This window comes from Mixophyes fleayi, chromosome 1 (assembly GCF_038048845.1).
Source record: "Mixophyes fleayi isolate aMixFle1 chromosome 1, aMixFle1.hap1, whole genome shotgun sequence".
NCBI classification, from domain to species: domain Eukaryota; kingdom Metazoa; phylum Chordata; class Amphibia; order Anura; family Limnodynastidae; genus Mixophyes; species Mixophyes fleayi.
Genome location: NC_134402.1, coordinates 321,859,062 through 321,882,169, shown reverse-complemented (window position 1 = coordinate 321,882,169; position 23,108 = coordinate 321,859,062).

Below are 23,108 nucleotides of genomic sequence, written 5' to 3'. Positions count from 1 at the left end.
GACCCCCGTGAACTGGTTTTGAATTTGGTTTTGGGTCTGGATTGGCTTCGTGTTTTGGTTTTAGTTTGGGATTTTTTATGAAAAATCCTACAATATGCTAAAATCACATATTTTTGCTCTTTTTTTGTTCCTACATTATTATTAACCTCAATAACACTAATTTCAAGTCATTTGCAGTCAATTTTGACCACCTCACAGATCACAATATTATTTTTATACACTTTCGGAGAAATACTGCAGCGACCTGGCTGGATGGTAAGCGACAGAGCAATGACACAAACACACAGCAGTTCCTAGCACATCTAAGACACATTGGCACAGCAGTGGCAGAAAAGAAAAATGGTGCAAGATGGAATTGTCCTTGCGACCGCCCTCTCCCCCACCCACCGTTATTTTGGATCTTAAAAAGGAATCCAAAAATCGCGAGATCCGAGATCCGACGACGTCACAATGACATTTTGCCTTGTTTTCGATTCTGAGGGCGTGCAAAAGGGCTCGGTACTCAGATCCACTAAGTTCGGGTGTGTTTGGTTCTCGAGGAACCAAGCCTGAACTTTTCTAGAATAGTGAAAATTGATATGACAGCACACATTATGTTAAAACAAAAGAATAAAAACCTTGTGCGCTCACTTAACTGCCCCCTACAGTCCCCAGCAGTACAATGCTCTGGTTTAGTGTTATTGCCTCCAGTCTTAGTAACCATAGAGGACAAAATGAAAAAAAAAAAAAAAGTACTTGAAATTGTTGCAGTAGCAGAAGAGACCTGATAAGAAAATGACAAGCTGTTGTGGCAAGAAACTTTCTGTGTCAGTGGGACCTGTCAAAAGATTAACGTGGACATAGACCGCTAGGGGCCATCTGCCAGTATCTATCAACTGCATTTACAAAAATACCTAACATTAATCCTATGAATTTTGATAGGCTCGTTATTGGGCATTGGGATCATTTTCAGGCCATTTTCTATGTGATATCGGGCAAATTACCATTTTGGGTTAACCCTTTCTTAGTATAACCCCCTTGTATAGCAATTGGAAGGGAGTCTCCCTATGGGACTGTATACATTTTTCAATAGAGCAGCATCAAGATGGGAATAGAAACCCAAGTGACATCAAGAAAATTTTTTAAAAACCTTGAGAAAAATGTTGTTGAAATGTGTATGCTGTTTGGAACTGTTCTGCCACAAACCAGTAGCACCTTTAAAGTGTAGTACTATTTTTTTCACTTGTCATATTCTGCAATAAAAATAAGGGTACTTTTTTTTCCTGCAATAAAACTGCTGCATGAACACTGTGTGGTTTATTTGGGGTATTTTACAAATATTAGTTAATAAAGGTTAATAAGACTTTATAAGTTTCTAAAGGTATAAGTTTCTAAAGGGTAAATATGAATAGGTTCCCAATATAGATGCAAAGGATAATAACACACGTGCTTTATACAAGTGTAATGGTCTGCAACCAGACAGATGCAATACACATCTATACAAAACACAAGTCTGTGATGTGCGGATACCGCACCACGTGGGACTGGTACAGGCATCACAAATTTACATACACACGCCCCCCAGGTCGAGGAAGTATCGGAGGATTGTCGTGGATCGGTCGGAAATTAATACACACCACACAACGGAAAGAAGATTGGAACGAAAATATTGAACGGTGCAACCAACCAAATGAGGCGACGATCGTCCATTTGGGCAGACTTTCAACCATCGTGTCACTACAGACACTGACCCGACTTTCGAACGAGCGGTTGTATGTCGGCTGGTTGAGCTGATTATTGGACAAAAACCCTGTAGTGTGTACTCAGCTTTAGCCAGTCAGCAGGTGGATTCTATTTGCTTATGTATATGCAGTCATCTGCCAGCAATGTGATCCAGCCATGTTGGCTGATCAATAATCATCCTGATCTCTCACTAAGGTCACTCAAATAAGTAGCGAAATTGGAAAGTGCTCCTGATGCTGAGTCTGAGTATCAGAATCAGCCTGTGTATGGCTGACTTATCTCTCTACAATCACAGTAGTGAGGAATAAAGTATATGCTTAATAGCAGGGATTAGCACTTTCTACCTGCTATAATATAAGGATGCCCATTAATTATAATCATGTTTATGTAGATTATGCAGGGTAAGCCCTCTATCCAGTTTCTCTACTCATACTGTTTATATTATTGCTTATGTGTTGCAATATTGTTACGATTTACTTTCTATAAAAGTGATGCAAGACTTTATTTATTTATTTTAAATATTGTCATTATAACAGCGTAATTACATTTTAGCAGATGCCAATGATTCTACTGATATGTTGCTGTGTGAACAGGAATAATAAACAGACATTGTCATTGTTATGTAACAAACAAGTGGCTGTTTATTTATTCTATCTTCAGCATTAGGTGCCTATTTACTAACAAGTGGAGATAACAATGATTTTTTTTTTGCTGGTGCTTATGGCAGCAATAAAAAAATCTGTTATTGCTGCACTTTATGAATAAATTCTCACCGAAGCACATGACAGATACTTAGCTTCCAAGGAAATACTGGCAAGGGTTAAAGGTTAACTTACTGCTTTGCCATGGCAGTCTCAGGGGAAGTGCACATTTCTGACCCAGCTAGCCGGTTCGCAAAGTGGAACTGAGGGCTCGGACTTGGACTTTCATTTCTACTAACAACTAACACAAAAAAAAGGTGCATAAAATACACAAGTATAAAAAAGAAATATTTAAAATATATAATCAATTGAAAAATGCTTTATTCAAAGAGCATGTACTTCTGCTATACTTGGTAAATAGGCTTTCCAAGCTTATCTGCAGAAAATGTTAAAGGGCTTTCGCTGGTGGTAAACCTTTGACGTATAGTGCGTAGCCTTATTGCTGGCGAAAACACCTGTTTTCAGGGGTCATAGGGTTTTCACTCAATGATAATATGCCCCTTAGACCTTCCAACATTATGTTAATGGAAAAAAACAAGTATCCAGTGTAATATTTTGGTCAATCACACAGGCTGATAGTACCATATAATTAAGTTGGCAATGACTGTACATTACTGTTGTAGGTGAGTATAACTTATAACTTAGCAAGTAATCAGTTGCATGCTGTGTTATCGAGATTTTCAATTAGTCAAATAAAATATATTGTGATCAGTTGCTGCAAGAAGATTATAACAATATATGAAGTGATTTTCTTATCCTAGAACCATCACCAGTTTTCACTGATTGTGGATCAGAGCAGAACACAAAACATTAGAAAAAATTGTCAAAAGATTAGAATAACTTTCCCAGTGTAGTATGAAGAATGAACCTTTTATTTTCCGTGAAGCTACTTAAAACAACGCGCAGTGTGACATCTTGGCCTTGCTGCTTTCTCTTGGTGCCTAAAGCAACAAGAAACATTTAGATTGCACTGAGAAGGAGAGTGAGAGGGGTATGAGACCTTTGAGGATGTCACATTGAGACACCATCTTTGGAGATAACAGGAGACAGATATACGGGTAGTAGCACCAGCTCATCCTTTCAGTTGCATGGCCTAAACACAATGCCATATATGACCTATTCATGGACAGAAAGGGGTTGAAAAGGTTTTTCTATGGATCCATGTCAAGAGCTGTAAGCCAGACGTGGCTTAGTGTTGCTGAAGCCGAGCACGCTAGAAATTACTTGTACAAGGTCCTTGACAGCCATAGCCTCTTCCAGGTTAAATGTATCATGGCTGTTTACAAAACTAGGGCTACATGATGCTTATAGCTTTCTGACAAGGCCGATCCTCTCTCCCTGTAACCTTTCTCTATCTAGCTGTCTTCCCTCTCTCTCTTTACACATCATTCACTTACAGCCTCAACCTCTTTCCACGCTGGAAAGGTCAGGACCTTCTAAGCTTGGCACAGGAAGACGCTTGCCAAAAGAGTCATGTGATTATTAAAAACATATTGCTACTGCTATGAGTACTGGTACAGTATTCTTGGAGAGATGAAGAATACTCAAGACATGGATGAATATATACATGCAATATATACATTTATTGACTAAATGAAACATACTTCCAGTACAAAGGGTACACATTGCATATAGGTACATCTATCTATGTTTGGTTTATCTAGCCTAATATCTTGTTACAATTTGAAGGTTATGGTGGGGACATTTATCACATATTGCATCCTTTGACGAATAGAGCACCACTTACTATAGCATGTGCTGACAAATTAAGACTGTTATGAGGGCTAATGGAGGATCAACTCACTATTGGGTAGATGTAACTAATAAGTGACTACTCAGTGTAAATTGTTTCTTTATAACTCTACAACTCGTTAATTAGATTATATTCAGGGTAAAAGGCATAGTGACTTTTTACGGCAGTTAAAAAGTTAGCTTCTGAACTGGTTTTTGGAGGACAATAAATGTACCTTGGCAAACAAGCTATTGTCATTCATCTTGCAAAGCTAAAAGGGGGGTATGAAAGGTATCACCAGAAAAGGATAAAGAGGACCTCGAAAAATTCTGAATCTCATTAATAAACCCTCTAGTAGAGCAGAAAACCTCAATATGTGCAAGTGTGCCTAAATTCTCAGTAGTGAGTTTTTAGGTGCAGTCTTTGCTGTGTGGACGATTCACATCCATTTCCACTAAACAAAAAAACACTTTTCTGATCTGGTGGAGTTTGGGTCTCAATTTTTGCGCCTATTAGTTTTGTTTGGCCGAGAACGCTTTGTCCAATGTAAAAATCAAAACAGTCCCTGTCTCACCTCATATTTAATATACGCCATAATAAAGTAAACGATCAGTATTTTGTAATGTAGGAGAAAAACTTAAATGTTTTATTTAATAAATGGGATTGTTGTAAAGTAACATAAGGTTGGACTTTTTACATTTTTTTGCAGAGTCCCTCTTCAAAATTACCCGTCTTTCCGATTACATAGCGGCGTATTCAATTGTTAGCGTTAACGCTATCAAACGAGCGCTCAAAAAATCTTGCCGTTAATACGGTAATTACTCGCGGAATTTCAGCCCGCCGCTCCCGGAGCGGCGAGCTGAAATTCCGCAAGTAAACTACCGTATTAACGGTTTTCGCGCGCAATATTACCGTATAAACGGTAATATTTTTTGAGCGCTCGTTTTTCAGCGTTAACGCTGACAATTAAATACCCCCCATAGGGTGGCATTCAATTGCCTGCAAGGTGACACGATGTGTCTCCAGAACAGTCTGCGGAAACACATCACATCAGAGTTTTTACTAAAATGTTTGTTCATTTTCACCTGTGTCCAATGGAGATGCGAGGGAAACTGAGCAGAGATTTCTGTACCATATTGACAGGCAATGAACGCCGCCCGAAATCGAAGGGACGTTCTGCGACACCTTCCTGACTTTTAATTCCTCCCTTAGAGGCATATCTAGTTTGAAGTGGTGGATCCCGAAAACTGACAGTAGGCGATCGCCATAATCTGCGCTGGGTTGAGTATTATCTACCTTTGGACAAGAAGTCCACAAATAATTATCAGTGACAACTGTTATCCTTCTGTGAAGACAGCACCAAGTACAGTGTGTGGGCAGTTTGAGCTGTGATCCCACACACATATGTATCCTGTATGGAATGGGACTGTAACACTAAGTGGGTAGAGCAGTCTTTGTAGTTGCATATAACATAAATAACACCTAGGTTTTGATACACACTTTAACAAAAACTCTACATTTTTGTGTTCAAAGATGGCAATGTGCTCCACTACTTCTGAGCATACCTGCCTTAGGGACAGTTTTGGGACATCCCCAGTGTCTCACATGAGATAACTATGAGAAAGCACTTTGATATTTGTAGATGTAGTGGTTTTTATTCTTATCATGTCTCCGATTTATGTTACGTAGATGTTACAATGTTCTATATGTATGCACAATTTATTAGTCCAGAACTATGGGAAACAATATATTAGCACTTAATAAATCAAGAATAAAATTAGTATCTCAAGTAAAGGCTTCATGCAGCCCCATGGAGGATGTCCCTTATTTAACTTATTAACAGTTACAGGCAACTTAGACCTGGGGGTAAATGTATGATGCTCTGATTTCTACAAGTCACCGGAAATCGGGAACTTTACAGGGGAAATTCAAAGCGGCGATGACTTCTAAAGGCAAATTTGCTTTAAATTTCCCCTACAAAGTTGCCGATTTCTGGCAACTTGCAGAAACCGGAGCTTCATACATTTACCCCCTGGGGGTATATTTACTAAGCGGCAGATCCGAGAAGCCACTGATTCTTGGCAGTTTGATGTCATTTTTTAAAATGGCAATTTCATTAAAGACAAAGTAGGTCGGGTTTTCTCTTTAATAAAATTGGCGTTTAAAAAAAATGATGCAAACCGCCGAGTATTGGAACTGCCGCTTAGTAAATATACCCTCAGGTATTTTTAGATTTTATTTTGTCAGATGCTAATTCCTGGGCTGCAATGTGCATAATGTGTCTGTTTATCTCAGTTTTAAACTCAGAAAACTTGGTTCAGAAGGATACCTGAGTAAGCTCAACATAATTACTCATGAATGTTAACTTTCATAATTTCAGTATTATAGATGACATCTGTAATCCAAGATAACATTTTTCTGATCCATGTGAAGTAGGTAAACTTGCCTGAAGCACCTGTTCAATGCATAATTTAAAATAATTATGTTGAGGTGTTCCTTACCTGAACATTTGTCACTATTGAAAATAGCTCATATACTTTTAGACACAACTGTGATTTGTTTTAACTGTTTTGTGTGTAGTGAGATAAGTTAAGAAAGTTAACACATTGAAACAGTATAATCCTAAAATAATTTGACTTATTTTGAAAACAGTGTACATTTTGTAAGGCTCCTTTGATAAGAAGTTACATGGTCTGAAAAACCAGTAGAAGAATCATTGCTTTAAGTCACAGTGTTATATCTTTGCCTCTTTCTATTTTAGTGCCCTTTAAATAGTGTATGCACTTTTATGCACTTTTAGATAGTTGAGCATCCAGGTATCTTGTCTATGTAATAAAGTATTGATGTGTTTGTTGATAGAATGTAATGTACATATGAATATATTGGGGTAGCACGGTGGCTTAGTGGTTAGCACTACATCATCACAGCACTGGGGTCATGAGTTCAAGTGCCGACTGTGTGGAGTTTGTATGTTCTCCCCGTTCAATTCCCGACTGTGTGGAGCTTGTATGTTCTCCCCCTGTGTTTGAGTGGCTTTCCTCTGGGTGCTCCGGTTTCCTCCCACACTCCAAAAATATACTAATTGGCTGTTATCAAATGGACATTAGTCTATCTGAATGTGTGTGTCTATGTTAGGAATTTAGACTGTAAGCTCCAATGAGTGAGTTTACGGTACAGTGCTGCAGAATTAGTGGTGCTATATAAATAGCTGCTGCTGCTGATATTGTTTACAAAACTCACTTCCAATAAGCCCTACTACTCTTGTTTGACTCAGGAGTAAAAGTCAGTCTAACCTGCTGCTTTTAGATATAGAGAATTAACTTTCATATGTTAATGTGATGAACGGTTTACTAAGTTAACAAATTTACTTATTGTAAATTTAGTATTTAATCAAAATGTTCCCCACTTTTAACCTGCCCCAATAATTAACATTATCACTTTAACCCTTTAATGTGTCTATTATTCTTGTTCTGTTTGGGGATCTCACTTCTCTCTGTTTTGGGATGTGACATTCATCTTCAGTGCATCATCAAAGCTGTGTCTGTAATCGCTAAATGCCAGGTACTTATTCTAATGGTTCCAGCATTTAGTGTTTGCAGAGAGATGTGCTATTATTTTTACTGCAGTCAAAGCAGCTCTTGCCAGAAATAGGGTGACGACATGCTAGAGTTTGGCTCAAATTTTTTAATAACAGTATTGCTGACTCTTAACTATAGGCCCTGGCTCCTAACTATAGGCCCTGGCTCCTAACTATAGGCCCTGGCTCCGAACTATAGGCCCTGGCTCCTAACTATAGGCCCTGGCTCCGAACTATAGGCCCTGGCTCCTAACTATAGGCCTTAGGTCCTAACTATAGGCCCTGGCTCCAAACTTTAGGCCCTGGCTCCGAACTATAGGCACTGGCTCCTAACTATAGGCCCTGGCTCCTAACTATTGTCCCTGGGTCCTAACTAGAGATGCTCACTGACCCCCGTGTTTTGGTTTTGTTTTTGGTTTTGGATCTGGATTACCGTCGTGTTTTGGTTTTGGTTTTGCAAAACCGTCATTGCGTGTTTTGGTTTTGGTTTTGTTTGGTTTTGTTTTGCTATTTTGTTGGAAAATCAATGTTTTTGGGCATAAAATAACCAAATTTAGTGCTCCACCTGTTTCTTGGATAAGTAATGTAATTGTAAAGCTAATAAATTATCAAAAAAACTGTTTAATTCCTGGTAGGTAGGCCTTCATTAATTCTACACACAAAACAGATTGTCTTCCTCTCCATCTATGCATATTGGCAATGCAGCCATCGTCTTTGGATGTATATTACACCCTACACTTATAGTTAAATATGTAAAGAAATGGACAAAGGCAGTTTGGTTTCTGTCTCTATAGGCCCCCCTCCACTTGTGGAAAATCCAAAAAAAATCAGCTGTTATAGACTGTACAATATTAATTGAAATGGACAAAGGCAGTTTGGGGTCAGTCTGTGTATGACACCCTACCCATAATGAGAAATTGCCAAAACAGCAGCCTTTCAAGACGGTACGTGATATGGAAATGCCCCAAGTCCCTTTCCTCTTTGGGGGTAGATTGCACCCTAGACTTAAATAGAAGGTTTTAAAAAGATGTTATCGTCATCATCTGGAGCTTCATCCTCACCCTCATCAGTGTGCACGTCATCATCACAGACTATCAATTCATCACCGCTTGAATCCGCCATTAGAGAAAAGTCAGTGCTTGGATGTCTTTGATGTTGATGTAGTTCATTTTTATAAACATCATTTTCTCCACATTTTTGGGAAGTAACCTTCTACGGCGATCACTGACTAAGTTCCCGGCTGTGCTGAACACTTGTTCAGAGTACACACTGGAGCGTGGGCAGCTTAGGTATTGCAAAGTAAGTGTGTACATGGGTTTCCAAATGGCCTGCTTTTCCTCCCAGTAAGGAAATGGACTGTCTGACATTTCCATATCAATTACGTCTTGAAAATAATCCTACACCATCCTTTGCATGTTTATACTCATATTGGATGGAGTTATATGCAAGGTGACACATTTTTTTGAAAAATTCTTCAAACCAGCCCAGATGTTAAATTGTTCTGGTCTGCCCCCTGTGTCTTCCCTGCTTCTTTTTGGGAAACTTAATTTTTTTACGAGCAGCAGCAGCAGCTTGAGAAAGTGAAGGAATACACATCGTCAACCCGAGGCCCAGTTCAGCGGCCAACTTGCTGAGCGATAGCTCCTTGCAAAAGTTCACATCTCGCTCATTTACAAGTAAAGACTCAGGGCTAGATTTACTAAACTGCGGGTTTGAAAAAGTGGAGATGTTGCCTATAGCAACCAATCAGAGTCTAGTTATCATTTATTTAGTACCTTCTACAAAATGAAAGCTAGAATCTGATTGGTTGCTATAGGCAACATCTCCACTTTTTCAAACCCGCAGTTTAGTAAATATACCCCTCAATGTAGGTCTTAAACCTTGGATCAAGCACAGTGGCCAAAACGTACTGATCCGAGTTCAAGATCTTAATAACTCGAGGATCATTGTGAAGCGAATGAAGTACTTGATCAACAAGGCCAACATACTTTGCTGAATTGCTTGCTTTCATCTCCTCCTTCAGTTTCTCAAGCTGCTTTTCCAATAGTCTAATTAAAGGAATGACTTGGCTCAAACTAGCAGAGTCTGCACTCACTTCACACGTCACAACTTCAAATGTTTTCAGGACCTTGCACAGCACTGAAAGGATTCCCCACTGTTCAAGAGTGAAATACATCCCCCCTCCTTTCCCAATGTCATGGCTTGTGTAATACGCTTGGATGCCTTTGCGCTGTTCCTCCATCCTCTGAAGCATGTACAGGGTGGAATTCCACCTAGTTACCACCTAGGTTGGTGGCAGGGCAAGTTAAACTGCTCTTGGAGCTGCTGCAATCTCCTACATGCTGTGGCAGAATGCCTGAAATGGCCTGAAATTTTACGGGCCACCGAAAGCATCTCCTGCACCTCATGGTTATTTCGTAGGAAGCTCTGCACCACCAAGTTGATGGTGTGAGCAAAACAGGGAATGTGCTGGAAATCACCCAGCTATAATGCTCGCACTATATTGTTGGCATTACAAGAAATGACATATCCTGGGGAGAGTCCAAGTGGTATAAGCAATGTATCAATCACATCTCTTAGTTTGCGTAACAAATTGTCAGCTGTATGCCTGTTAGTGAAGCCGGTGATACAAAGAGTGGCCTGCCTGTGACAAATGTTACGTAGTGGTGTAAATGCTGCTGCTTTTCCTGCTGGTAAAGGTGAATGACCAACCCAGAGGGCTGTCACAGTCATATAGTCTTTGGTTTGCCCACTTCCACTTGTCCACATATCTGTGGTTAAGTGTACAGTGGGCAGAATGGCATTTTCCAGCGCAATCTCTACATTTGTACACACTTTTTGATATAGTTGTGGAATAGCTTTACGGGAAAAATGGTGTTGGTTTTGAATTCTGTGACGTGGATACAAAACCTCAATTAACTGTGAAAAACCAGCTGCGTTTATTCTGGATATTGGACGCAGATCTAACACTAACATGGCAGCCATGACGTCTGTGATTCGCTTGGCGACTGGGTGACTGCTGTCATATTTGCTTCCCCTAGCAAATGATTGTTTCACAGTTAATTGCTGAAATGTAGGACTGCTCATTTTCTTGACCTGCCTCTGGGCTGACGATTCACCCCCAGTAGCAGCAACAGCAGCAGCAGCAGTGGGACTAACGCTCTCTTCAGAGGAATCAATTATAGTTCAGAAGTCATCCAGCCTTAATAAGTGGGATGCCGGGCTAACTCCGAGCGCTACTGAAGATATTGATGAGGATGGTGTGGTGGGTGTATTTTGTAGCCGTCGGGATGTCGGTGACCGGAGGGTCCTAGCTGATGATGGAGTGCTGGTATTTTGTTGGAAGAACTTTCAGCTTTTCCCAACACTTTTTCTCGTCAAATGGCGTAACATAGACGAGGTTCCAAGATGGTTAAGGTCCCTCCCTCGACTGACTGTGGCTTGACATACACTACAAATGGCTATACATTTGTTGTCTGGATTGGGGTAGAAATAATTCCACACATAAGAGGTGGATTTTTTTGTTTTATGGCCAGACATGACAATGGCCTTTTTCTTGTCACTTGCCAGAACTGCTGCCACTGGTGCAGGACTTACACAAACAACCTCATTCTCATCAACATCCTCATTAGCGCCCTCATCGCCTACACAACTCTCCCCCTCATCCTCTTCTATTTCCAAAGTGGCATCTTCAATTTGTGTATCACCGGCTACACTTGGGCTGTTCAGGCACACATCAGCAGAACTGCTGAAAGGGCCCCTCTTTATGGGTACACTAACAGAATGCTCACGATTACACATACCACTTGTGGATGGACTCTCCACAGGGATTGGTGTCATTTCTGATTCGGAGCATACATTATCCTCTAATGCCTTACTATTTTCTTGCAGCTCGCCTTTCACCCGTAACATTAGTTGTGCACCACTTTTAGACTCCAAATTACTTGGTCTTGCTTGCTCACAAGTGACCTTACAAGAAGAAGGCTCAGTAACATTTTTAGATCTGGCAGTAATAGAGAAAGGTGAAGGCCTCATTCTCTCTTTGCCACTGCGTGTGTTGAATGGCATGTTGGCAATTTTTTTTTTATCGGCAGTTAACTTTTCCTCAGTTACACTTCTTTTTCGGTAAATTTTTTTTACAATTTACGGTGTAGTTTGACATCGGCTTTCCCAGATGACGTACTGGGAACACTACCATCAGGACTGGTGACAGAACCTGGTTGCTGATTATGCTCATATGTGGACTGCTTTGAATCCATTATAATGAGGCCAAAGCACTAGTACTACAAATTATTTTTTATACTGCTGACAAATCTGACTTTTGACAGCCAGAAAAATTACAGTAAAACACTGGGGAATATGGGACACCCCAAAAGCACTTGTAGTGCTACAAATTGTTTTTTATACTGCTGACAAATCTGACTTTTGACAGCCAGAACAATTAATGCAAAAGAATGGGGAACACCCTAAAAGCACTTGGAGTACTACAAATTGTTTTTTATACTGCTGACAAATCTGACTTTTGACAGCCAGAACAATTAATGCAAAAGAATGGGGAACACCCCAAAAGCACTTGGAGTGCCAGAAATTAAACAAAAACCCTCCTCTATCCTCCTCTTACTGCTGTAACAACTGGTATTAAGATTAGAATGGTATTGAATAGAAACAATAATGTGTCCAATAACTGCTCTGTCCCTGCGCTGATATAGCCAGTGTGACCTAACCCTGCTCTCTCCCTCTGTCAAATGGCGATGGATTACTGTGGAGCGGGTATTTAGGCTTTTCAAATCTCGCGAGAACTAAGCTCAGAAATACGAATACGTCACGATGACGTTTTGCCTCGATTTCGATTCCGAATGGGCGGGAGAGTAAAGCTCGGTACTCGGATAGGCTAAATTCGGTAGGATTCGGATCTCGGGGAACCGGGCCCGCCCATCTCTAGTCCTAACTATAGGCCCTGGGTCCTAACTATTGCCCCTGGGTCCTAACTTTTGCATACATTTGTCCAGGTCAACATTAAGGTATAACTATATCTTTGGGAGAACATAGATCATACTTGCCAACTTTGGCAAGAGGTGGTCTGGGAGATCGGGGGAGGTGGGAATGTTGGGGAGCGGTGCGTAAATAGGCTCCACCCCCTAAACGAGCATCACTGTTGTTGTCCAATTACAGCAGGGGGCAGGGCCACGATGACGTGTGATTCGCGTCATAAGCCCCGCCACGCCACTTTCGGGAGTCTCCTGGAAATTTCGGGAGAGTAGGCAACTATGACATAGATCACTTCATTAAAAAGTATCAATTAAACTATTGATGAACCCTTTTGTTCGTAAAGCAAATATACTAAATACATTCACTAGGCCACCAATGAAGAATCAGGTAATCGTTTACACAGCAATATCACATTTCCACCTTGTACAACACAGACAGGCAATTCATTAATCCCTTATGTCCTATGTCCTCCAATATGAAAATAATTAATAGCAGAACTGTGCTTAAAGTGGTGCAAACCCTTAGTACGATGAAGAAATGTAATTCAACCAGTTTCTAAAGAAATGTAAATATCTACAGGCTAATATTTGGAGAATGCATCCTTACATGGGCCCCCAGAGTAGCTCTCACACAGATAAAAAATGACTGCCCCAATGGCCTGGCATCTACTTGCCTGCAGTATGAGCAGCTTCCCCTTTGCTAGGGTGACCAAATCTACAGCCTTCAGTCACCCAAGGAGAGAAAAACAGACATGAGGATTCAAGAAAACAAATAAACCAAGTGAAACACATAATCCCTGCAGGAGACCTGGTCGTTTAATTGGCAGTCATCATTTCCAAATACAGAAACACAAACCAGTATCAGCAGGGTCAGATTTCCCTTTGGCAATAAGAGAGCTGTCAGCTTAGCCACTGAAAACAGCCTAGTTACAAACCGTAGGACATGTCACTTATGGATGTGATTGGGCCTTGATTTTATTATATTTCAAAACAAATCTAGCACTGCTGTGACAGCATTGTAAACTAGGTCTTCAGTGTACTGCATGGGTAGAAACTTTGAAAGCTTGTAAATATACTCAAATGTAGTATAGATTTTATTCTGTATGGTGAGCCACTACATTTCATTGTATAGATGCAATTAGACAGAATAAGGCACAACCGAACTGCGACAGTGCATTACTGTCTACAGTTACGGAAAGCAAATGTTTATGGTAATAGGGGAGCTTTACATTAAGCAGAAATATATACATGATAAACGAAGAACAAAAGGAGTTCTGATATCGACGCACTGAAATTGTAAATAATAGTATGGAAACTCTCACTTAATCCATAAATCTATAAATATATCTTAAAATAAATAAATTTTTATTATATCATTAAAATAATTACTATTTGTATGGTAGAAATTGATAAACTCGAAATATAAACTAAATCTGTGAATATAGTAGGAATGCTGTGTAACAGATTAAAAAGGGGAAAAGAGAAATTAATCCCTCTCAAAAAGGCCAATGTCTTATCACTGCTATTGAGTATGACAATTATATCTGATAATCAGATTGATCTTGCTGATGATATAGGGATATATATATCGTTATATTAATCATACATGAGCACATTATCTGGTATAGTTTATAATAATAGTCCTTTCTAAACTCTATGTATCTTCTCATAGGGACTATAAAAAATGTTTATTTATTATGATTTCCTTTGTGTGATAAATCATTTTTCACAGTTTATTGTGACTATAGTTAGTTGGATAACAGCAAAAATGCCTCTGTTTTTATCATAATATTATTTTGAACCTTATGGCACTTATAGTTTTTGCTACTGATTGGAAATTGTTTATTTATTGTAAATAAATGATCAATATTCATAAAATTTGTCTCAAACACTGCTGTAATTGCTGTATTTACTCTCTCAATCTCATTATGTTTTGGTGACAGACTTATATTATTTTCTAGAGCTGTCTGATTGAAAGTCACAAAGACTGTTGTAACTTCAACAAGTTATTTCCAACTTGTATATCATTCACTAATGCTCCAAGGACTACTAGTGTGTCCTATTCCCAGGACACACTAGTCATTCTGTGAGTGCACCCTCAAAGTATGCAAGGAATAATACCAGTAGATAAACAATTAAATTGACTCATCTGGTGCGGACATCTTATTACCAAAGTATAAATATACACATCCAATACTTTAATAAAGCCCCACAGAGAACCATTGTTACACTTTGCATGCTGATCATCATCATCATCATCATTTATTTATATAGCGCCAGCAAATTCCGTAGCGCTTTACAATTGGGAACAAACATTAATAAGACAATACTGGGTAATACATACAGACAGAGAGGTAAGAGAACCCTGCTCGAAAGCTTACAATCTATAGGACAATGGGAGTTAGAAACACAAGGGCATGTGCTACATCATATTGCACAATGGACCAGCCAGACTGCAAAGGTAAAAGTACTGTACTGAGTGGGCTTTGTGTGCTGCAATGTTGGTCAGAAGGTTGTTGTCTTGCGTTAGCAGTGTAGAGGATGGTAATAGGGTAATCTAGGGAAATTAAGATGATGGTTGAGGAATATCATAACCTTGTCTGAAGAGGTGGGTTTTCAGTGAACGCTTGAAAGTTTGAAGACTAGAGGAAAGTCTTACTGTGCGAGGGAGGGAATTCCACAAAGTAGGTGCAGCCCGGAAAAAATCCTGTAGCCGAGAATGGGAGGATGTGATGAGAGTGGAGGAGAGACGTAGATCTTGTGCAGAACGGAGGTGTCGAGTAGGGAGATATTTCGAGACAAGTGAGGAAATGTATGTCGGTGCAATTTTGTTGATGGCCTTGTATGTTAGTAGAAGAATTTTATATTGGATTCGTTGAAATACAGGCAGCCAATGTAGAGACTGACAGAGTGGCTCAGCAGAGGAATAACGGTAAGGAAAATCAATCTAGCCGCTGCGTGCAAAATAGATTGTAGGGGTTCAAGTCTGACTTTGGGAAGACCAGTAAGGAGGGAATTGCAATAGTCGATGCAGGAGATGATGAGTGCATGAATTAATGTTTTTGCGGTGTCTTGTGTCAGATATGTGTGTATTCTGGAAATGTTCTTTAGGTGTATGTAACATGATTTAGATATAGAGTTGATGTGGGGAATAAATGACAGTTGTGAATCAAGGATTACACCTAGGCAACGAGCTTGCGGGCTGGGATTTATAGTCATGTTATCGACAGAAATAGAAATGTCAGGCAGGAAGCTTCTGTTTTTGGGTGGGAATATTATTAATTCAGTTTTTGAAAGATTGAGTTTGAGTTGGCGAGAAGACATCCAAGATGAAAAGGCAGAAAGACAGTCAGTAACGCGAGACAACACAGATGGTGAAAGATCAGGAGAGGAAAGATAAATTTGTGTATCATCCGCATAGAGATGATACTGAAATCCAAAGGAGCTTATTAGTTTTTCAAGAGAAGAGGTGTAGATAGAGAACAGCAGAGGACCTAGGACTGAGCCTTGTGGAACTCCAACTGATAAAGGAAGCGGAGCAGAGGTGGATCCAGAGAAATTAACACTGAAAGAGCGATTAGATAGGTATGCTGATAGCTATATACAGATAGGTGCCACTGCAATTTTTTGTAACAAAGTATTCCAGTTATTTGTATCTATGACACTGACTAGCATACTTGAGATTTTGTGTTAACTATTGTAAAGTTCACTTGCAAAAAGTACAAAATAGCAGAGTCTTTATATTTGCAAAAATGTGGATAATTGTCCACCTAGCAAACTCATAGGTATCATCATCATCATCAACATTTATTTATATAGCGCCACTGATTCCTGCCCCATTGGAGCTTACAGTCTAAATTCCCTAACACACGCACACACAGAGACAGATAGACAGACAAAGAGACTAGGGTCAATTTTTGCTAGCAGCCAATTAACCTACTAGTATATTTTTGGAGTGTGGGAGGAAACCGGAGCACCGGGGAGAACATACAAACTCCACACATATAGGTATGCACCCATATCCTGGAAAAGCAATCTGCCCCTACGTTTGTGGCATTGCAGAATGACTGAAAAATGCATATGGTGGAAAGAGTTAAATGTGAAAAGTCTGGTCTAGCATCACTTTAGGTCCACCAACTTCATTTCAATTTGCACTTTTCCTATTAAACAAAAGCTTTGCTTAGCCTCATTTATATTTTAAATGAATTGTGAGAGTCAGGGGACATTAGAACTATCTTTACTGTTTCGCGTGCTTGAAGGTTATGTTTCAAATGAACCTAGAAATGTGCTGTTCTGCTAAAGGGCAACATGAAAAGTGCAAAGTGTGTCCCACTGAAAATATAGAACTAGAGCTAGTTTATATCTCTGAGCAGATGGAAAATGTCATACTTGCCAACTCTCCTGGAATGTCCGGGAGACTCCCGCATTTCGGGTGAGTCTCACGGACTCCCGGGAGAGTGTGGCAATTTCCCGCATCTGCCCACTTCCTAGTGAAGTGAGCAGAATTAGGTCCAAAATGCCGCGATTCTCAGGGAATCGCTGTATTTGGTCATGCCCCCCGCTGTAAAATGACGCGTTTGTGTCATTACGTCACGGGGGCGGGTCCAAAATGGCGTGATTTTTGGAGCCCCGCCCCCCACATGCCCACCTCCCCCTTGAGGCTCCCGGACGCCATCTACAAAAAGTTGGTAAGTATGGAAAATATCCTCCCATTGCCAAGTACAAACTTTGTCACCCCTGCGGGCACCGTTATTTTCTTTTTTTTGTGACTGAATATTTTTAATACCTTTGTTAAAATATGCGTTCCTGTAAAGTAGAAGGGGAGAAGGTGCAAGAAAGTGCCCATTGAAAGTATGGAATACTCAAGATTATCAGGACCATTGAGTGTGGAAAATGCTGTTCAACACAGTGAGCACCCCCCAAAATATGCTTTCTCCAGCCCTCTGTCTGTTTTTATGCAGAGCAGGGAATCACTGATCTGTGATTGGAAAGTTTAAAATTGCTGCGCATATCGTGATGTCACACATAGGGAAGCAGGAAACATGCTTTCTGCATTATATTGAAAATGTTCACAAGGTGTATTAGCAAAATTGACTTATTAAAGCTGTTTTCCTTCGACTGTTTATAAGCACACTATAAATCTCCCTGTAACAAAATGTGACAAACCAACGTTCCAGACCTGAGGTTCTGTATAATGACCATTGTCTGCAATAAATTAAAATGAAAAATAAAAGGTTTTCTACAGTTACCTTGTTGTACTTTCAATTCATCTGAATCTACAGCTGCTTTGTATTATAGGTCATTAAGCTCTTCCGCTTGATATAGAATTGTAATGTTAATGCACACAAGGGGGTGGGGAACCAAAAAAAGCATATAACGTGTACATTTTTTTGTTTTATTGTTACACATGCAGACAACCTGAGAATATCTTGTGGCGTGTCTCTTTTTTCTGTAACTGTATATATGCACGGAGGCTGTTGTGTTGCCATAGGAGTAGCATATGTCCAGAGGCCTTGTTTGCATCATATGACCCTTCATTACCTTACCTGCCAGTTCATACTGTGTGAGATCCAGTTTAGTCAGTTATAGACTTTAGATGGCTGCAGCATTACCAGACTCTGCGTGTGTTTCTCAGTGAATCACTGTTTGCTTTTTATGGTGGGAGGAGCTGGCAGAGTGGTGACACTTTTGCTCTCCGTCTTTGGCACGGCTAGCTCCTTTACTGCCAGGGAACCCCTGTTCATAGCAGAATAAGATAGGCCTCAGCTTGTATGTGCGTGTCACCCCTCAGACCTAGCCCTGCCTCCCACACCGTCTTTAGTTAAAGCACTGCTATAAGAATATATTTGTCATGCCCCTGCTTTTATCTCATAACTAGAATCAGTCTGGTCCCGATGCCCATAAAGAAAAGCGTTAAAAAGAACAAGATTATCTCTTTGGATTTTGAGCCGTGTCAAATAACACCATGACATAGTTTCTGCTCAAATACCATATAAAGTGTTCTTGAAACGGAAGGCATTCACACGCTCCCTTAAGGAATTCTGAATGGATACATTCAAATAACTCCTTTTGACTGTAAAGCACAATTCTAGGTTCTTCAAGCAATGTAATAAAAACCTTCAAACACACTAGAGTGACATATGCAATAAACACAGTCCCAATGTCCCTGTGCTCTCATGATTAATTTAGGACATAAATGGGGCTAAGCCAAGATGAATTTTAGGAGAAAAAAATGTAAAAGTTAAAAATAATAAAGGGGGTGGTCCTAAAGTTGTAAGTAGGTTGAACTGCGTTATTAGATGTAGCCAAAAACTTGCTAAACTACGCACAACCCCACTTTTACAGGGATCAGGTAGTGAGTGCGCCCCATGACATGCTCTGGATGGTAATATGCACACTTGCACAGTACAAGGAGAACAAGTAGGCAACCTAATATTCTGACGTTAATAAATAAACCTTAGTAACAGCTAAAGGCTAGGATGAGATGGGCTTAAATGAGCCAAAAGGTCTATTGCTACAAGCAATGAAGAAATATAATTAGTAGGGATTTGGGACAGGACTGACATGCTAAAAGTATCCTGGTTTGCAAACTCCTATAAAATCGCCTGTTCATAAATCCAACTTTCTCTCATAAGTACATACCGTTCACCTGCATGATATCTGGATGCACAAGTGATCAAAGTTGACAAGTCACAAGTATGCAACATTAGTTAGTTGACTGACAGCTGAGCAGAAATACTTAGTGGGAATTGGTTGATTTTTACACAGGGGCAGGGCTAGTGATGCTACAGCAACTCGGTCTCAGCTTATTGACCTGTACCGGATCCCATGAAGACAATGTCCTAAACATGTGGGGGGAGTTGCAGCTGTATATAGTGCACTGGGAAGGTAATATGTTACAATTGTTGCTGTGAAACACTGAACAATGTGTTTTAGGTTTAAGGTTCTCAAAACTTAAATTTTGGTCCTTTGAAAAGTACATGTATATTCTGGGCTGCACAGCTCCTGTAGAAGGAATGCTACTTACTTATTCACCTACAGTCTGATTCTCTCTGTCTTTCTATTGGTGTCTCTGCTGCAGATAGGTAGAGAAATTAAGGAAAGGCAAGATGAGCAGGGCCATCTTTTCCATTGGGCATGATGGGCAGGTGCCCGGGGGCCCCACGGGCAAGGGGGCCCCATAGGCAGGGCTCTTAATTAGAATAAATAATCCTGCAAAAGAAAAAACCTGCAAAAGAAAAACCTTCAAGGGTCACTGAGCAAGTACATCTATCTCTATCTCTATATATCTATATCTATATCTGTATTTTTATACATCTATATCTATATATATATCTATATATGTAGGGGCCCCGGTGCACAGCTTTGCCCAGGGGCCCATAATGTTGTTAAGATGGCCCTGAAGATGAGGAGGACTGTAGGTAGAGAAGGAAACAGCACACTGTAGTAACAGTACAGTGGCTCCTTCAATCAGCTGCCATTAGATGACCTATTGCAATTATATGAAGCTGCAGTTTATTGGGGCTGCTTCAACTTGAGACTTCACTCTATCACTAGGTTCAGTGCTCCGGAGACAAAGAGAAGTGAAGTCAATTCCCAGTGTCTCCTAATAGTAGGTCACTGTCACAAATTATAACTATACAACAAGAGCAGAAAGAGGAACAAACAAGAGGAGAGCAAATGGACAGGGTGAGAGGAACAAATAGAGGCAAAAACAGTGGGACAAGAGAAACAAATGGGCATAGAGAAGGAGAACTAATAGGTAGAAGCATACCAGAGACAAACAGGGAGAAATACACAGACGGAGAGACCGTCAAGGGGAGTGAGACAAATTACATGAGAGATATATGGGAGAGATATGGTAGGACAGACTAAGACACAGAGGGCCTGATCCATTAAGAAACATAAATGCCGGGACGTGCCGTATTTTATATAAAATCTCTCTGCGCATACCCAGAACCAGACTATACAGCAGTGAATGCAGCAACATCCAATTCAGCATTGAGTGCAAAGGACACTGGCTACAGTCTATGATTTCATGGGCCAAACGGGGAGGGGAATGAGCGTATACATGTGGTCAATGTACAGTAAGAGCGTGTCAAGCTTGAGCGCACGCAGCAACGTCCAATTTAACCTTTGGGCATCTCAAAGGTGCGTGCTTTTCTGTCGTATCAGTTGCACCAGCAAAAGGTTTGGTGTAATTACCGATTACTAGTGATGACGGTCATATGCTCATGCTAAACATGTGTTTGCAATCAGGAGCAACTGTAAAAATGCATTTTATGTACTGTAAGCATTAATAACATGCTAATAAATGTATTTAATGTAGGGGAAAAGGCACATTTTTTAATGTTTTGTCATTAATGACTATATTATTAACAGTGACATGAATAGTTTTTTTTTACTTCTTTTGTGTGCTCTTTTCAGGACTTTATATTCCATATATGTATTGGATGTATCCTGCAGTGTATTGTCTGTTAGAGCAGAGCGTATCTAGACCCATATTCAACAACAGACATATCTTTACATCCGCTTCTTGTTGAATACGGAGATGCTAATGACTGTTTTGATACCTTCATTTTGCATTCCTTAATGCATCAGGCCCAGAGGAAGGGAAGGAACAAGACATAGGAGGAAAGACTACCAAAAAGGGTGCGTACACATTGGGCCTGATTCAGAGTGGAACTCAAGTGTAACTTGCAAATTAAGAAGTTGCACACAAGTGTATGTATATGTACACCATGTCTAGAGATGAAGATGCGTCCAGGTCTGAATGAGTAGCGGAAGCATCCTGTGGACAGCAATATTTTTTTCACTGTTTGAAAAACTTTTTTAAAATGTTTTTATCTATTTTCAACAATTGGGTTTTTTTTCTGTCTGGGCTCTCAGCTCAATTGTCCAATGAATTGCCTTACTGATATTTTAATGATAAATTGCAGTGATAGGTGTTTTTTTTATCGCTCCAATAAGTGGTTATAAAAAAAATCTGCCTTATCACTGCATACTAATAAATGTATGATACCACAAAACAAATATAGTATAATGACAATTTACATTCCGTAACTAAAGAATCTAATATATTGGTAATATTTATTTTATAAGCAGCTTTCAACAAGCAATTACAATTCAGAAAAGTATTAGCAAGAAATATGTATCATAAAATTGTCTGCTAGTCCCCAGCTTACACAGTGTGATCATGGATAATATCAAATAATTTAAAGGGAAACTTTGCTTTAATTAGGTGTCTTTTAGCAACTACACAGTGCTGTCAAGGACCTGTGTGGTCTGCAATTCCTATTATAAAATATTTATTGAACTGCGATAATGTAATTTGTGGCTATTTAAATACACATCTTCAATAAATATTTTCTTGTGAAGTCCAGAAAGTAAGAATACATAGGGGGGACGGCAGTCAATGTGCAAGGAGAAATTCTTGCGCAGTCAGTATTGAACAATATGAAGAGTCAGAAATTTCTAATGACTGTGCCTAGAAAATAGGGCCATTGGCAGCTTTATGGGATTCATGGGTCATTAATGGATTAAATAAGCTTTTGCACAGTATAGCAAAAAGTCAGAATGGTGAAAAAAAAGAAGCACCTAGAGGCTCATGTAATGTTGGATGTATTTTTTTTGTGTAAGATACACAGATACATGAACTAGGGGGATGGAACGGTCGTGCATGTGCAGGCCAAGTAGAGTAAAGGTGTGTTCGCGAAAGTGCATGTCAATTAGAAATGGCCGCAGACACGCCTGTTAGGAGTCGCATCTAGGGCAGCACGGTGACTTCTGCCTCACAGCACTGGGGTCATGAGTTCGATTCCCGACCATGGCCTTATCTGTGTGGAGTTTGTATGTTCTCCCTGTGTTTGCATGGGTTTCCTCCGGGTGCTCTGGTTTCTTCCCACACTCCAAAAACATACTGGTAGGTTAATTGGCTGTTATTAAATTGCCCTTAGTCTCTCTTGGTCTGTGTGTGTGTGTGTGTGTGTGTGTGTGTGTGTGTGTTAGGGAATTTAGACTGTAAGCTCTAATGAGGCAGGGACTGATGTGAATGAGTTCTCTGTACAGCGCTGCAGAATTAGTGGTGCTATATAATGAAATAGATGATGATATTGCAGGTGCTGGAGAGCTGGTGCATATATATTGTGAGCAGGGTTCTCTTACCTCTCTGTCTGTATGTATTACCCAGTATTGTCTTACTAATGTTTGTTCCCAATTGTAAAGCGCTACAGAATTTGCTGGCGCTATATAAATAAATAAATGATGATGATGATATATATATATATATGCACACAATGATGACTATAGACACTATCTAGGCTCTCCTGATTGGCTGATTATGCATTGATAGTGCTTAAATCATTAGCGTTGCAACAATGTTATATGAA